This window comes from Struthio camelus, chromosome 3, assembly GCF_040807025.1.
Source record: "Struthio camelus isolate bStrCam1 chromosome 3, bStrCam1.hap1, whole genome shotgun sequence".
NCBI lineage: Eukaryota > Metazoa > Chordata > Aves > Struthioniformes > Struthionidae > Struthio > Struthio camelus.
Window position 1 is genome coordinate 133,278,491 of NC_090944.1, and position 18,328 is coordinate 133,296,818.

At 41.8% G+C, this 18,328-nt stretch overlaps 1 long non-coding RNA gene across 1 annotated transcript; it reads left to right on the forward strand.

Moving 5' to 3' along the window:
• Positions 1-430: 430 nt before the first annotated feature.
• LOC138066626 (uncharacterized) lies at positions 431-14,746 on the forward strand. The gene is made up of 3 exons (XR_011139912.1): positions 431-521; positions 13,644-13,698; positions 14,712-14,746. It is a non-coding gene; the product is annotated as an uncharacterized lncRNA (long non-coding RNA).
• Positions 14,747-18,328: the final 3,582 nt, after the last annotated feature.

Sequence of the window (18,328 nt, forward strand, 5' to 3'; positions counted from 1 at the left end):
GAGATGAAAGAGTATGAATAATTCCTCTTTTTTCAACTTCTAGAAAAAACTACAAGCTTTCACCTGCTTACATTTAAAATTGTTGCTGGTCTCTGATCTAAGTCTGAAACTAGTAAGGAGAAATGGCTGTCACCATGCTTCTTGTCAGCAGATTTCTAACCGCTTTAAGAAAGGTGATAGTAATATCATTCCCATTTTTTTGCAGTTGTGGAAATAAAGGCACAGAGGGATGATGGGAGTTGCCTCATGTTACTAAGGCAGCCAATGGAAAACAATTTTTGGTGAGCACAGTGAGCACACTGGAGCAGTGCCCAGAGACGCTGTGGAATCGCCTTCCTTGGACATCTTCAAAACTCAGCTGGACAAGCCCTGAGCAACCTGCTTTAACTTTGAAGTTAACTCTACTTCTAGCAGGCGGTAGGACCGGATAAACTCCAGCCAATATCATGCTGAAAACTTCAGAGACAGGAATGAGACTCAGAATCCCAGTGCTTTGTTTGGTCTCTGCTGCTTCATGCAAGGTAAAGCAAATGCATATATTCTATTAGAAATGAAATTTTTTTTTTCTTTTGCACAGTTATTTTTTGTTGCCCAAAACAATGTGGGAGGGAACTCAAGAGCAGAGTCGCGCTTACAGCCAGAGCAAAAACAGCCAGCTCAATGTCAACCTATTGCTCGATACTCAGTCAGTGCAAAGCTGGTACAATAAGTGAAGTTGATATGAAAGAAGTGTGACTGCTGAGCAGAGCAAAAGAGTATTTATTGAAGAGTGTTCATACAGACAGAGCAAACACAAATGGCATCCTCCGTCTGTGAAATCCGGTTGCATCGCATTTTATAGACGCACAGCTAACGTAATTGAGTAATTCTGTTTATACAGAAATCATTCCTGCAGCTAGTTTGCTCAGTCAGAAATCTAATGTCACTGGTAACCATGGCACCATGCTCTTTGCATTTTATCCGACTCCTCACACTTCATTCTGTGCTGGCCTATAAAAATAAATAAATAAAAATAGCATTAGGCCTTTATCTTCATCTTTCTGGTGGCTTTGTGATAAGTGCAGCAGTCTGTGTTTTAGTTTCTGCATCTAGAAGTCTCTGTGCTGGAGACAACTGCCATTTCATGATCAGTTCAGATGCCATCCAGCACAGAGAAGTGCCCGCTGTCCTTGCATGCGAAGAGCTGTGCCTTTCTGGTCTTCAGGGTTTCTTTTGGGCCCTGAATGGTATCTGAATGCTCTCACAATGCTCCCCCGCATGGTGGGGAGCTCCCGCAGGTCCCCCCTGTCCATGCTGTACCATCTGGTGGAGAACACTGATGTTTCAGTGCCATCTCCAAAGACTAGTGTATTTTATCCAGCAATGGTTTGCTGTAAAAGACACAAAAATTCCCCTCCTAGGAGAATGTCCTAACCATTAGGTTAGCAAGTTGTATACACACATGCTCTGTCCTTCACACATTTCATAGGTGATTTGTTTTGTTTTTGTTTTACAGGGTGGAGTGGATATCTCTGCTCTGACTGCTCCCCCTTTTCCTCATTCTTTAATGGCATCTTTGTGGAAAATGAAAAAGATGGTTTTGAAATCCCATAAAACTGGGTAGGGAGTTGCAAATCTAGATCTTACATTTCGTGAAATGTCCTGGTATCCTTACTTCAGAGCTGTCATATAAAAAGGGTGGTGCCAGTATCTATGCTTTGAAATAAATGCTTGGTTTTCAGGAAAAAAAAAAAAAAGGCTTTGATGGACTTGGCTGCAAAGTGTGAAAGGGAAGATATCTCTGTCCCGTCCCAGGCAAGGTATTAAGTGCTAAATAGGGGCAGAATTGCAGACACTTGATCATTTTTTCCTACAGGTTAGTTCAAAGGGCCCTCTGTTCCACTTGGCTTTGGCTAACAACCTCTGCACCGTGTGGATCTTCTCAGAGCCACCTTAGCATGGAACCTAGCTTGTTTAGCTCTCCTTTAGCTTTGTAGAGGCGACTCTTGTGTCTAGGTGAGAGCTATGGATTTTGCCTTGCTGTCCACACACCTAAAAATTGATTACTGCGTGAAATCTACGGTGATTTTACTGTTAAAGATAGAAAAAAGCCCTAGAGGCAGTAACTGATGGTAAGTTCAGTGGCCGTTTCTTCTGTGTTTCTCTGTGGAGAGTTTCAACAGATATTAACTGTAAGTGTTGTTCCTCCTGTAGGGACAGTCTCTTCTCTAGGTAAAATTAACCCAAAATTATACTCTGTAAGTCAGGAATGAGTGCTGTCCACGTTTATCATAGGTGGCTGAAGCCAGTCCTGTTCAAGGCTGAAGCTTGATTTTTTTTATCACTGAAAACGAGCAGTTTGCAAGTGGACAGAGGACAGTGGTTTCAGCAAAGCCAAAGAAAATGTCTGTCACATAAAAGGAGCCCTTCAAGGAATTGCATTGAGACAAGAAGGTATTAAATCTTACTTTCTGTCTCTACCAAGTTTAGTTTGTGCCACTATTCCAGGATTACAGTGTAAGCAATTGGGTGGTTAGCAGAAGCTATTGGTATAGAAATACTTTGTAACGTAATGCTCTCTTTCTACAACAGAAGATATAAATGTCATCCCCTGGCAATGCTTTTACAGATTTTACTTTGTACATCAAGTTAGAGAAACAGCGCTTTTCAGCTAGGTGGCTTATTTTTGGTAATGTGTTGCGAGTTGCTGGTAGTGCTGCCTTGCGGTACTGATGGGCTGCTTGTAGACAGACCATTAACTGATGAGACAAGGGCTAAGAGCGCCTGGGCGTTTACATTCCCACAGGGGCAGGAGTGTAAATGCAATGAGAATGTGTGGCAATGTCTAGAAAAGCAGCAGGAGAGAGAGAAGGGAAGCGTTGCTCAGCTCAGAGAGCATATGCTCTTCTCTTCCCGCAGGTTAAGCAGACTGGTGCCATAGCTCTTGCAGGATCTTGGCTGCCTCCGGGTATTAGCTGCTTCTCTCAGCGCCTCCAAACCACTGCAGGATGTTCAGTCTGCCTCTGCCTGTGAAGACTGGTTGCTATTTCCTTCCTTTCTGTAATGCCGTTGCTTTGTCTTTATGGTTAGAAATACTTAGATCATCTACTGGAATATGTCTAGCACGGTATTTGGCTGGTAGAGGTGTTTCTTTTAACTAGCCTCTGATGCAAGCTCGCTTTGATGCGACAGTTACTGTGGCAGAGTCGGTACTGTGGCAGAGTCGGGCTTCTTAGCCCGGCACCACATCCCCTTTGCTATGCTGCCTCTATTCACAGCCGTCGTAGGTTTGCGTAACTTGAAGGATGGGCACAGTCAGTGTGCATCCACCTGAAGAAGACCTTGTAGACACCAGCTTTTAATTCGTCTATTCTCTTTATTTTGGAATTACAGCTTTAGATTCATGAGGACTTGACTGGAGCTGAAATTCCGTTTCAGATTAGTACAAATACTGTTACTCTGTAAGGAAGGGGTGTTCCCCCCCCCCCCCCCTTTTAAGGAAAAGATTCTGTCTGTCACACAGAGTGGGTTTCACACAAATGGGCTGTGACCTGTTGTGTGCCTGGACACATCTCTACATGCATTTTTGACCAAGCAGCATAGATTCCTAAAGCAAAAAAACTATAAAGCGACAGTCTAGTGTTTGCAAAATGCCCTATTTTTTGTTAAAGAGTAGCTGTTTTCTTTGAACCTGTGTGTCTGCCAATGGCTGACAGAAATCAGATCTTTCCTGAGAATTTCTTTAATTAAGTTGAACGTTTCATTTAACAAGAGAGAAATAACTATATTGGTGGACGATACTATACTGAAAAAATGGGGCTTTTATTTGAGTAAAAGTAATATCTCCTTAGGCCTTGCCTTAAACTCAAATCAAATATGTATAGATTAGTTAGAAAGCTCTAGAAAATAGACATTTGTATGTAATGGGACATTGTGCTAGCCTTCAGCTATGTTATCCTGAATACTGAAATAACAGTGCATTTCCGATGGAATTATACGCATTGCTCCCACATAAATACCAAGTGTCTTCATTGTGATTAGTGCTTTTCTGAAAAGTGAATAAGAAGTGCATTAATACTGATTAAGCTGCATTACAAAAATAGAACATTTTCACAGGACTGGAAGCTGCTTTGCCAACAAAACTGTACTGGGTACTGGGAACTGTTTCAAACTGCTTAGCATTAATGAATGAGAATTATTAAGTATAAACAATTTTGTTAAGAGGATGGTTCTGCCAGTCTTGCTGATGTTAAGCTATAATGAGAGATGTATTAGCAATTTTGAGGCTACTTACATAACATCACGCTTGCCACCCATGCTCTGTCTTGCGTTTTTTCTTCTTTTTTCTGAAAAGTTTTACCCACCTTTAAGCTAATAAGTAAATGGAATTCTGCAAGGATTGATGTTTGTTTAGGCTCATAATTCAGTGTCTACCCTGTGAGATCACTTGGTATGAGGCAAAGGATAATGGCGCTTGTTCTTAGATGGTACGAAGAATGCAGAACGGTTTATGTAACATTTTCCAGTGACAGTAATAAATAATTTCCATATCTCCGTTTATATATAATATCTTTTTGGCTTGCACTGTAAAGCCTCATTATCAAAAGCATTTGCTCGTGGACTTTACCTAAAAGCCATATGATAAAGGTAACTTCATTTTTTTTAACATAACTAAGACCTACACTAAGGAGTTACCACTGAAATATTTATTGCAGTTGTACTAGGACGGTTTTCTGCGTTTTGCTGACTGCACCTTTTCATGAGGGAGTAATGATACAGAGATTTTTTTAGAGGAGCATTGAGGCAAAAGAATACAGACATCCAGACTGTGTTTCGTCTCTGCCCTGTGTTTTAAAGACATTTATGAAGCACTGAAAAAACAAGAAAGAGCAATATACTTTTAGGACTAACATTTAATACTAAAAATTATATCAATTGAAAATAGTTCCAGTGAAGCCAGAGAACCTGGAAATAATCAGAAGTGAAGCTGAAGCACATTAAATGGATGTCCTAATGCGCAGGCAGTTTAAAAGAAGGGTCCAGGATTTGAATGGAAAACAGGCAGGCTTTTCCTTCAGGAGCCTTATTTGGTACTTTATTTAGTAGTTTCTTCTATGCTTAGAGAATAGATTGCATCAGTTGGACGTGATGGAAAAGGAGCATCATTTTGCCAAGAAGGCACCTGGGCTTAAATCATAGACGAACATTTGCCAAGATTATAAAGCTGGCATGAATCAGACAGCCCAGTCAGGCAGCTCCCCTCTTGCGTTGGCCTCAGGCTGGCTGGCAGGATTAGCCGGGAGCAAGCCTCGTGGGCTGGACCTGTCACATCCGAAACAGCCTCCGAGACCAAGAAAGGCTTTTCGGAAGCATCCTCTGTTCCACAGCTGAGCTAGAGATGAGTAAAGTAAGTTGCGTTTAAGCAGACCCTCCCTTAGCAGAAGTGGAAGACTTGAATCAGATGAAAACCCTGTTATTAATATATGATTTGCCACTGGCAAGTGGTCCTAGTATCCCAAATAGCAGGCAGCTTCTGAACTTTGTTCCCCCCAAACTGTGAGAAGTGCAAGGAGTTGCTCTTACTATGAGATTTCAGTTTGCTGGAGGCTGAAACCCAAGTATGTCCTTTAAGCTTGTTTCTCCTCTGTTATAGGCCTTCCGTATGACAAAGGCTGGTGCCCAGCAATTTCTGGGGCTGCTGTAGCTGCCCTCAGATTTTCTGTCACTTAGTTTTGAGAAAGAAAAATGAAACCTCTCCCCAAATCTCATAATTCATTCAGTTGAAGTCAAGTCATTCAGTGGCTTGAAGTATGTTTTCCAGGGCTTTCTGTTGACAGCCTGGATTGGCAGCAGAAAGTATTAAACTGCTAGGAGAAAGCCGACAGCACTGGAAATTTCCCAAACTCTCATTTTTTCTGACCAGCTTCAAAAAAACAAAATTTTTCAGGGAATATGGTTTGACCTCTTTGCATGACGGTGTGTGGGCAGTCTGAGTTTGATCCCTTGTGGAGCTTGCAAGGGTTCCCCTCAACAATGTTCTTCTGACGCTCCCAGGTGCTGTGATGATTTCTTCTTGTTTTCTGCACAGCTGCACACTTACCTGTGAGAGCTCCAGTCCTGAGTAGTGGACTTCCCTCTGATGGGTGTGTGGTATTTCTGTTCCTTACTGCCCGCACAACACCATGCCAAATTTTCGTTGCACTCTCTCTTTGGAGGGAAAAAGTGGAAAAAGGTAAAGAACACAGATTTCTTCCTTCCTTTTACTCTCCGGTCATCTATCTAAATAGATCTTGTCTAAGATTAACACTTACCACCCTTTGTTATTCTGTAGCAATATGTAGAGTAAAATCTTTTCCTTTGACTAAACGCCAAGAAATCCACAGAATGGGAGAGTAGCGAATTAGCAGCTGACAATCCTTTTATATTCCTATACATATACGCATACACGCAAACATAGCGTCAGGGATCTTCATGGGAATGATTGCAAGATTTTCACGAGATAAATCATTTAAGAACAAAACCAAACCCATTCCACCAAGCCCTAGTTAATAATATTAAAAATACTGATTTAATTGTCTAGTAAAATGTATGAGTAGAACAAACTACTGCCACTTGTCATCAGAAATTATTTTCAGGGAACTTTCGTCATTTTTCCCTGCTGATAGGTAGTCTGAGCATGGTATTTGTAGTATGTTATGGGCCCCCAGTGTTGCATAGCTGACCTGTAGTCTACCCTCAGGAAAAGATGGAAAGCTGCGTATTTTGCGGTCAGGTACTAAATATCATTGGCTGCAGTGAAGCCATGGTACTCCAAGGATGAAGTTCATTTTCACAATGGTAAAGCTTTGAATTCTGCTGGCTGCTTGGGTCCATTTCTGCATTACTCTGTTTTGTTTTTCTTCAGTGTTGAGATTAGTAAGAGCAGTAGCATGGAGGATGTTAGATTTTTGTTATATGGAGTTGGAGTCATCGGCTTCATGTGTCAAATTTGTATTTGTTCCTCTTGATAACTAACTAATTAATCTGCACTGGATGAAATCGAATTAAATACAGGTGTTTACCTATAATGTGCATCAGATTTGAAACCCAAATGATTCAAATTTGGCTACAAAGGCACTTTCCAAATACCTTTTTGCTTTTGAATGCCTCCTCTGATTCACTGAACTGAAGTTAGACTTTGAAGTTCCCTATGTGTGTTGGGAAGTGAAAAAGAAGTCACACAGGAGGTGAAGAAGAGGCAAGTAGGAAAGCAGGTAAATGAAAAAGATGCAAGAAGAAAATAAAAACATTGCATAAAAAGCAAATGAAAAGCTAGCATTTAAGATGGCATTTAATATACAGGAAATAGCCATACTGGGTCCTTTTAAGGAACTATTTGTCTCCCAATGAAAAGATGCAGCAGTCTAACCACTAGAGGGGACCCTTGCATTTAACATATAGGCCATTGCTTTACGTTACCCCCATCACAGCCGGTTTAAAACAAGCGCTATGTACTAGGGAGGCCAGTGACAGACATTTTCAAAAGAGACTGAAAACACTCAGGGTGGATTTTTAAGGTAGATTGGTACTTGAAGAGGAAACTCTTTTCTAAGGGAATTTTCAAAAAGCCCATGGTGCCTGAGATAAATGAAAGATCCACATTCCTAATCCAGGTAGCTGCTTTTAATTTTTATTTCTCAAAATAACCAGTTCGTGACTGTTCTGAACTATTTCTTACTTTCTCAGGGTTTACACAATTAAGATAACTGGCAGTCATCCTGCATCTAGTTACATTTGCTTTAAGAACACTAAGAAAAATTCGAGGAGGCTTTTAAAACATGCAGCATTGGTCTAATTCTGATGCAGCTGAATTTGTTTTTGGTGTGAGCTTGGCTAGGGCATCACGAATTGTAAAATCATCCTCTTTCTCCCTCCTCCCCTGGTGCTTAAGTAGGAGAGATTCCAAGTCAGTGCTAGCATTTATGTGAAATAAAAATAGACTGAATGTTAATGCATGGTTACAGGGTATATATTACTATAGCTTATAATTTGTAGGAAGGAAAATGTGAAGGTTGATGGAGTGCATGAGGCAACAAATATGACTCAAGCAGACCTTGACTGCATGGCAAAATATTAGCCAAGGAGGAGGAGAAAAATTCTTGAGATGCAGAGGACGGGGGTGCCGAGGGAGCTATGCTAGGAGGATGTGAGTGTGCAGTAGGAAAGGCTCTTGTGCCATGCTAAAAGGACTCTGTGGGAATTGTCTGTGGGGTTTGCAGCTTATAAAGGCCAGAGCTACTAACACATCAGAGAAAAAATTCTTCATAGAAAGGTTAGTTGAAATACGGTAGGAATTGCCAAAGTGGGAAATTAAGTGTTCTGTGAAGGAGTGCAGAGGATAATTGGATGTCGTCTAGTGAACAAAGGGACTGGCAAATTATGTCTGTGTAAATATGCAGCTTGGCTAAATAACATTTTATATGAACCAGCCCTCAAAAGTGTTCATTCCTGAGGAATAAAAATGTGCAGCATAAATTTGTGTATGAGATATCATATCAAGGATGGCTTATGATCACTGCTTGGGTGCCCCTATGATATGAAAAATGACAGAGAAAATCATTGTCCTGATGAAATATATGGCAGATTTTCAGTTGACTCTACTGGGAGAGGGATCTCATTGTGTATTTCTAAGCAAAAGCACTGTGCAACGCATGTTTGTGTTTAACTGGATGGCATATGTGAAGAAAGCATCAAGTCTTGAATCAGCGATTGCTTCTTGATCAGAGAAGCAATCCACCATTTCCCTTGGTTGCTTATCACTCTGCACAGACAAAAAGGGATGCCAGATCCCTGGTGATCTGGGGATTTGGGTTTAAAACTAGTTATCCAAATCTGAAGACTCAAAGAAGTTCTTAGACCAAGCAGATGAAGATTTTATTGAAAAAACAATTTAGGTCAGCATTTATCAGCATTTAAACAGACAAATCAGATGACAACCCAAAGTTGTTAATAAACAAACAAAAATCCAGTGAATTAAGTACTCAGTCTCCTCATCTCTGGGAGGGTTGGTGAGAAGATACCAACATGTTGTGGGTTCTTAGATTGTGGTTTGTTACTTGGAGGATCTGCTCATGTTATTGATGCATGAAGTATTCAATATATGCAGATCTTCGGTTATGCGCACCACAGACGGGGTGGGTCTCTTAACATGTCATTTGTTTATAAACATACGCAAAACAGACGTTGTGTCAGTTCTTTGCTATTTCTTGGTGGCTACTACTCGCAGGGTTATCTGCATCTATTATCATTTGGGTTTCAGCTGGTTACAATGCTTGATAATTCCCCTAGTAAGTGAACAGTTCTGCTTGTTTCTTATGATACTTTGTTTGACTATTTTGTCTTGATCCCTCTGACTTAAAAAAAAAAAAAGGTGGTTTTAATTTAGACAAGGCTCAAGTGAATGTGATACAGCCTGTACAGGCTTCTTAGCCAAATGGAAATGCGCCATCTTTTTTCTCTGCAGTGAGAATTCCCACTTCCTTTTGGTGTTTCTTCTGCCTCCTAGCACTGGCATACAAACAACTGAAAATGTTTTGTCTTTGCCTTGTTTGTCATATCCGTTAATTTGTTGCTGAAGTACTGAGTTAGAACTGTATTTTAACTTCTTAGCACCCGCTCTTCTTGTATTGTTATGCCACTGGCCTGACCACTGCTGCTTCTCTCCAGTTGTGAAGATTAACTCCTGCACCTGTGAGCTACAATCCATCATGCATAGGAAGTCTGTTCCCCTGGAATGTGTATTGCACAGCTGAAAGCTCGTCTATGAATTTACTTTCAGTGTTTTCAGCTTTCTTTGGGACTAGCGAAAGTTCTGAGAGTATGATTTCTTTGAAAGATGATGTTTTTCATCTCATGAAGTACCAGAAGCAATCCTTGATCCCTGCAGCTCCAGATGAAACCAGATTTTTGATACGAACATTTTTGTCATCACTAGTCACGATTTTGCCACCCAGATTTATGTTCTGGTCCAATTTTCTGCTCGTATTTTATGTTTTTGCCCCAGGAGAACAGAACATGGTGTTCCTTTCCTAGTTCTCTGTCTGCTCTTAGTTTGAAGTCACTGATGAGGACTGTTTAGTTCGCAAAACAGTTGAAAAACCCCTCTTTCTAGTTACTTTGACTACATACGTGTTCAGTGTTCACTGTACTACATCCATGTCTCTGTCTCCTTGTTATTTTTCACCTCAGGAGGCAAGTTGCTTGGTAGTGCAGTTGCTGAGAACCTGGTAGCAACGGGTCACTTGTAGCTAGGCTTCTTGCCTTTTGGCTTTCTCTTGCTTTTGATTACAAAGCTTATGTCCATGAGGTACCATTCAGTTCCATGTAAATGTATTTGAGCCACTCAAGATTAGATAGAATGTCTAAAGAGAGGAGGGCGGTAATCCAGAGAGACCTGAGTCCCTCTGGTCGTGCAAACAGTGAAACTGCTGGCATTCCCCTTGCGGGAATACAGGACTAAGTTGCCCAGGTAGAGGCTAACTAAGGAGACGACATTGCTGTCAGGATTCAATCTTCTTTAGGTGTTTTTCAGTGGCAGCGTACTGTGTTGCGTCAGCGTACCAAAGTGCAGTGCGGTATTGGATTCCTTGTTGTCACGTTCCCAGATCCTTGAGCAACTGAGTTTTCTCAAGGTAAAAAATTGGGAAAAACACATTTTGCAGACCAACTATCTGTCACTGAGAAAACCCATGAATAATTCTGAGTGAGAAATAGACCTGAGAACTTTGCAGTCTGCTCACAAACAAATGAAGAAGTTTCTCTGAATAAATAATTGGTTGGGAATCTGTCAGCCCTCTCTGCTTGTTACCAAATCTCTCTCACAAGAAAATTTCGTCCTTCTGGGAAACTAGTAACAGAAAAAAGTTTTTGGAACAGATCCAGGAAGGAATATTTGAATTTCAGGTCAATGAGAACAAAATATTATGAACTGAGCAGAGAGCAAAAGAAAGAACAAAAGGCAGACATTTAATGACATACCATTAAAATTTACTGTTGTGTTATCAAAGTGGGGATTTTAACAGAGGAAGGCTGAAATACAGATACCTCCAGTGGCATTATTATTGCATTGAACTGTTTCAGTGGTATAAAGTAATTTCAGTGGTAGCAAACTGCCACTGGCAGAAGTCCCTGGCATTATTCAGCTGGCTGCTATCCCACCTGTGACTAGGCTACAGCATACAGTATAAAAAAAATAAATAAATCTGTGAATGACAGATCTGAGCCTTGTTCTGCTTTATAAAAAGAGCCAAGCTGTTTCCCTGGGCTGCTCCAAGGGAAGTAGAAGAGAGAGAAGCAGACGGGTGGCTAGACGTCATTTTTGCCTTGCATCCTAAGTTTCACCACTGCTACTTGGATCAGACGAACAAGAATATGACAACCTACAAAAAGGCTTATGTGTCTGTAGGCCCTGATGTAGAAGGGGTGGTCCTTTGCCACTGCTCAGAGCCCTCCTAAACAGATGGGAGAATTTAACAGTGCATCTGAAGGGAGCATCTTATAAGTGAAAAGCATGAAATGGCAACACAGGTGAATGGTGTGATGCAGTGGTCCTACATCAGAAGACATCTCAGGAGCAAAACTGAATGGGAATTCATTAAAATGTGATACAGAGAAGGAAGCAGCGGTGTGCATATTAAACTCGACGCTGAATCTTGAACATGAGTCAGACAGCAATGATTTCCCTAGAAATATCCATCAGGAAGTTTACTTTGCTGCCTGCAGAACACAGTTTGAATAGAGCATGGGAGATAATACCAAAAGTCACACAACTGAACAGTAAGGATAAAATAGATGTTTTGCAGAGGCCCTTAGCTGCCCTCTATTTATTCCACTGAATTAGGAAGAGTCTTGAGCAAAGAGGGTGTAATGGTGTCATAAAATTTCAGCGTGATGCTTGTGCACAGAAGGATCTCAGGAACATTTCTTCGCTTTTCGGAGCTTGACATTGCAAACATGAGGTTCCATTAACGACAGTTTGGTCCATGCTAACAATTACCGTTAGACGACTTCTGCCCCTGCAGAACAAACACCAACCGGAGAGGGGATAGACTCTGGCCAGCTCAGGCCTTGACATTAAAACAGTTCACCAGGAGCATATCTACCAAGCGTAACCTCGTTGTGCAGAGGCTAAGTTGCCGGACTCCCCCTCTGCAGTTGGCGTGAGAGAGACGCTCTGCCAGCAGGTGGTTCAGAGCAGCGAAAGCACAGAAATGCAGAGTCTGAATCCCCTCCCAGAAAGGCCTTTCTCTCCCCATTGATGGTGAGACATGCTCTCCCCGTGGAGGAAGCCCGAGGACACTAGTCTCCCTAGGTCTAAGTTAGACTTTTTGACTGTCCAGCGTAGTCTAAGGTGCTGCATTTTCGTTGCTAGCGATGACATTAAAAGGGAAAAATATCACAGCTTCACTTCCAGGTGTCAGACTGAGTTTGCAGGACTGACAATTACAAAAGCCACCTTGTCCTTCTAAGGCACAGACAGAGAAAAACCTTTTGCTGTTGGTGTTGCATTTCAGAAAAAACTGTGTACTACGAAAGCCCCACTGCCAACAGTGAAGACTGGGGTAGGTTCTCAGCCTCCTGTGAAATCTCCTGAACTGGCAGCAGTTTGGTCTGTAGCAGAGTGTCGCTGTCGTTGTAGAGCACCTTTGCTCTGTGAGATTGCCCCTTTTACAAGTGTGGGCACTGCCCACTATTTCCCTTTCAGATGAAAGAACTGAGGACAAATGAATTAAATGATACCACATCTCAACTAATACAAGTTTCTTTTGCTTTGTGGCTACCTTATTTCAGATATTACCAAAACAGTTTTGGTAGATACAGGTAAATCTGAGGACTTGCATGCAGTAGCAGGTGGGATACAGTGTTTTGGCACAGCTGCGGTACTACTAAGTTTTGGAGTTTTAACCTTGCCCCTGATTTTTTCTGGCATTCCTGGGGAGAAAACAAGTGAGAAGGTTAATGCACCATGTAGTAGCTTTCTGTGTTGGGACTGAACCTTGCACACCTTCATTCCCCAGGAGGCTAGATCAGCTGAGAAGTTAGTGTGCTGATAAGTACCTGCAGTGTTCCCACTGGCTATGTTTAAATCATTCTTTTCCTTTTAGATCTGTACTCATGAGCTGGTTTGACCAGAGACTAATGGCTCTAGATTTGCCTACAAAATTGAATTCTATTCATCTTCATTTCTAAACGTAAAAGTAATGCCTGCACTTTGGAAGACTAGCCATCATTCACAGGCCCGGTACAAATCATATCCAGTGCCTCCCGCAAGATGAAATGCTTCTGTAAGCTAAGTTTCTCTCCTGATCTAAACAACAGGTCTAAAAAAAAGTTTTTGTTTTCCTAAGAAAGAGGATAGTAAAATGATGTATGCTTCCAGTTAGCTACTTAACGATGTGATCAGTTAAGAAGGTTTTAGTATTTAATTATTACAGAGCACTCATTCATTTGGGTCATATGTCTGGAAAGACACCAAAGAGAAAAGAAAAGAAAACAGCATAGCATAAAAACGTCCTCCGCTCCTTTTGTCCCTGGTCGGACACAGCTCCTCCCGAACAGTTGCTGCCCAGACTTTAAGCTAACAAACCAAGCGTCCGTCGTCACTCACTGATGCTTCTCTTCTTTAGGTTGTGCTTTCTGCAGATTCAGTCACTTGCACTGCTCCTGAATGGAAACAAGCAGGTAATTCAGTAAGCTAAAAGCAAGGTACAAGCCAGATCCGTTCTGTTGTTCCATTGTCTGTGTGACGAGTGATTGTCAAGCAAGACCAGTGGGAACAATAAGCGCTAGCAGTATTTGTTATGTCAGAGTGATGAGTATGGAGTGCCAAGGAATTCCAAAACATAAATAATTCAGCCTGATCCTTTGTAGGTACAGGGGAATGAATTGCTGAAGGCCTAGCTCTTGAAAGAAGTTTAGGACGTTAACCCAGCTGCACTTGGTCTTTCACTGTGAAATTATAGCAGAAGTTGCACCTCGGATGGCTTTGCATTTGCATTTTTATTAAATATTTATTCCCTCTCCTGCAAGAACCCATTATGTAGTAGATATCCTATATATTTTTTATATTCCCATTTTCGCCTAGTCTACATATACTGCTCCCGGAAATAAACATACTCAATCACAAAAAATCATAATTTCCAAGGTTACTTGAGCATTTCATTTCCTGAGGTTTCATCCAATTAGCATTTATTTCTTAAAAATATAATGATTTCCCTGACAATAGGGAAAAAAAATAAAGAAAGAGGATGAAGCAGGGTATGTATTTATGAGTCAATAAAAAAAAAAGATGTTAATAGTAATGCTGTGCTTTTAGGGTGCCTTTCCTCTGACTTTTTTAAAATGCAGCATATAAATTAATTATAAATGTACCTTTCCCAGACATCTCTGAGGTAGGTTCTACTAATTGAGCTTCATAGGCAAAGCAACTGAATGACAAAGGTATATATTCCAAACCTCATCTTCCCTGTTAAGACCTTTAATGCATTTATTAGCTGTACCAGAAAGCACGATTTAATAGAAATATTTTCAAGTGCAGGGGAATCTTAAGCGAGGGTCCATTGGTGCCTCACTTGAAGGGATATGAAAGAAGACAAGATGTTAATGTAAATGTTTGTGGTAATTCCTGAAAAAAAATTTTTGAACATGTTGCTCAGAGAAACTGCTTTCTGAGCCACCACTTCTCTCCTGTGTAGCCCTGAAGTGTGAGTATCCAGTGGGTGGTGGCAAGCACTTTTCATTGATAACCTTCCTGGAAGGAGCTACAAGACAAACGTGTTTTGTATCAGATAAAATCAGAAGTACAAAAGCCAGCCGGTCCCCGCTGAGGACTCTCACCCTGAATAGTGCTATCTCAAATTCGCTCACCAACAAACTGGAGCAATCATGGATGTTTCTTGGGAGATGCACCAAGGAGGGCTCCGGCAGAAGAGGTCATTATATACTTAAAGCTCAACTACTGCTCACATGGAAGTACAGTCAGTGGCACTATATACTGAACATGATGCAATTCCGTGTTGCACAAGTGGCAGCAACTGGCTGTAAATGGGTAATAACGGCAGCTAGCCCCAAGACCCTGGGAGTTGTAGTTTCACTGTGAAGACATTTATCTACCACTGCTGCATCATCTTTTCTTGCTGCTCCATTTATTCTCCTTCCTGGAGTGACTGAGTTTGTGGACAATTTAGACATACTTTTTGTATTATCTGCACAACTAAGGAAGAGTTTTGTCCCTGTTCTTGTTTGCTCAGTACAGTTGCAAAGAACAAGGCAGACTTTGCTATCGCTCTGTGTGCAGGGCAGCTGCAGGATGAGGCCCAGAAGTAGCATCTAGGATCAGGAAGTGGGGATCAAAGAGAGCTCAAAACATGAACAAAAGCCAGGAGCTGACAAGGAGGGCTTATTGCTGCAGACGGGTTAAAAGACGAGAGTACTAAAAAAAAGGGCGGAGGAGCGGGTAGAGGCATTGGCAGGCTTTGCAGGGTTGGACTGACGATTAAAGCACATCCTCGATGGGGCAACTACTGTAAATGAAATTGGCAAGCGAGAGGCGGTATCCTGGCTTTTATAACTGCATGAGCTTCTAAGAGCTTATTTTCTGTAAGCGTCCACAACGAATACAAGCTGATGAAGCACTGGTGGGTTTTCTGCTTTTGTGTTTGGTAATTCATGTTGAAAAACAGGGTTTTGAGTTTCAGCCAGGTTGCAACTTATATTGCAAATTTAATTGCAAATGTAAACTAAGCAAATAAATTTCTTAGGATAATGAACTCTAAAACAGGCGCTGTGTTGTGTAGCTGGAATATTTTCTGCCTAGATTTATCCCGTGTACTCGTTAAACTGCTCGAAGCGTTCTTTTAGAACCCATTGATATTTTAACTGCCTTATTAAATCTAAATTAAATACTTTTTTTCAGACAGTTATAGCGCTACCATTTGCCCCAGCAGGGAATATGTTAAAGAACTGTGTTGAAAGAAATCAGGGCTTACTCTCTGGTACGCTTTTATAACGACAGGGAAAAGCCAGCACTGTGTTGGGTATCACCGCAGGTGTTCTGGACTTTGCTATTTGATTCCGGTTCTGCTGATTAAAAAGCCTTAATATATTTGGATGGGAGCTGTAAACAGTTAGGTCTTTAAAGTGGCACTAACAAATAGGGTTCAAGCTGTGGCCTTTTGCTGTATTACAGGCACGGGGGGAAGCTCCCGAACCTGTACTAGCCACCCCACCGTTACCGTGACATGGCGGAGAGTCACCCCATATGTAAGTACTGCGGGGAGCCGAGGGGAGGCGAAGCACCAGAGGTGGATCACGGGCAGGTAAGGACGGGTGGCTCTACTTCGCGCTAAGCTGAGGAGCTAGCTGGATTTGGGCAAACTGATCGTGTTTAGCCCCAGCTGCATTTTCTGACCCGCTCCCTCCCCCAGCCAAAGATTCAGATCCTCAGCGCCCTGGAGCCAGCTGCAAGGCCCAGGCCCATCGGGGACGTGGTGTCAACCCCATCGGGGGGTCACCCAGCACCTGCGCAGGCCACAGGAGCCCCGTCTGGCCGTCTCGGTGCCGGCAGCTTGGCTGCAGCCGAGAAGGCAGATCCCAGGGCTCCGCTCTCATCGCTGCCGTGGCCAGGGAGGCTGCTAAATGACACCGTGCCTCTGCCTCCTCTGGGCTCGACCCATCTTCTCTGCTTAGGAGGCCAGGCTTGAACAACGTTGTTAGCTGTCGCTGCCAATTCTCACCTTTCCTCAGTGTAAGAAAATACCTGAGTTATAAGACTGTTGTGGGGAATTTTCGGAATAATCATAGCATAATCACATCTCTGCAGTTGCTCTGTAGGACAAGCTCGTGTTAAAAGAGGGTAGAGGATGTCAAGTCTAGCAGTTGCCTAATGCCACCCTCAGCACCAATCCCTCTCCTCGAGTACATTCAAGACCGAGGTACAGGAAATTTGCACTGCTGTAAATGTTTTTCTTTTTTTTCGCTGTACTTCTGATTTTACCTTGAGGCAAAGTAATGTTAATGGCTGATCCGCAGTTCTCCCCAGATGTAAACTGTGGACAAAATCCTGGCCCTCTGGAAATCACTGGGAGTTGCGCTGGTCGTGGCAGTAGGGTTAGGGCGTCACACAGGATTTTTTTTTTTTTTTTTTTGCCTGTTAGTCTGTTTGGTAGAACTGCCTGAAGACTTCTTCTAAAAAAGAAAAGCCGCAGCAGAGACTGTCACAGCCCTGCCCCTTTCATTGGCAACTGGCACAGATTTGGTCCTTGGACATGTCTGCGTTTACGGCACAGCAGCAAATGCCTCGCTCCCACCCTCCCTAGTTCGGTGCCAATGTTTCCATTTAAATATGGTGGGTTTTTTTGAGTGGATACAGGTAGTTCTCCCTGATAAAGGTATCAGTGTTACTATGGCTACAGCTTTTCATTGGAGTTTAGAGTGTGAAAAAGAGAAAAATTAGTCCCAAAGTGATTGTTGCATATTATTGTTAAAAATAGACAATGATGGAGATATACATTGCCTACCTCACATATCTCATATTTCGTATTGTCTGAAGTAAATCTGTATTCCTTTCGACTTGCTGCTTTTGTTCCTGAGACTGCTCTATCAATAGCTGACATACTTCACACAGTCTGGAATCAGAAAAGTATGTAGTATTCAAGATTTTCTTGACTTACAGCAGAACTCCTGGTGTTGCTGGCATTATGATTAATATTTTCTGAATTCTTCTACTCCTTTGTGCCTTTTCTCTGTCCTTCTCCTGGGCTACATTTAGGACTGAAGTGCAGGAAATGCTGAGTATCTTTGGCTTGGCTGTTATTTCCCAAGCCACTAAATTCAGGGTAGTGTGCGTTCCTGAGGCCAGAGTATGAGGGCCAGGGCTAGGATTTTCTTAATATTTTATTTCTAGATAATGGATATTTTTCTGAAAATGAGGACATTTTTTGCAAGGTGTCTCTTACCTTCCTGTTTAAAAGAAAGCACCAAAACCGCTAAATGGTCGTCTCTATCTCACTGATTGCAAACGATACCACTTTTCACATCAGAACTGATGGGAAAATGACAAGGAGGTCTTTCAGGAGAAATACTTTTGTTTGCAGACAGTTAGAAAACAAAAATATATGTTGCTCTTGTAACAGGTACAAACTAGACTTGCCTTTACTTGGCTCACCTGTGATAAACACTGTCAAAAATAGTAAAAAAAAGATTAAAATTATGGATATTTTCTGTGGGCAACAATTAAGTAACTTCCATTATGTAATTGTTTACGAATTTCCCATCTTCAGGTACGTTTATAAACCTGACTCTCAGCCACAGC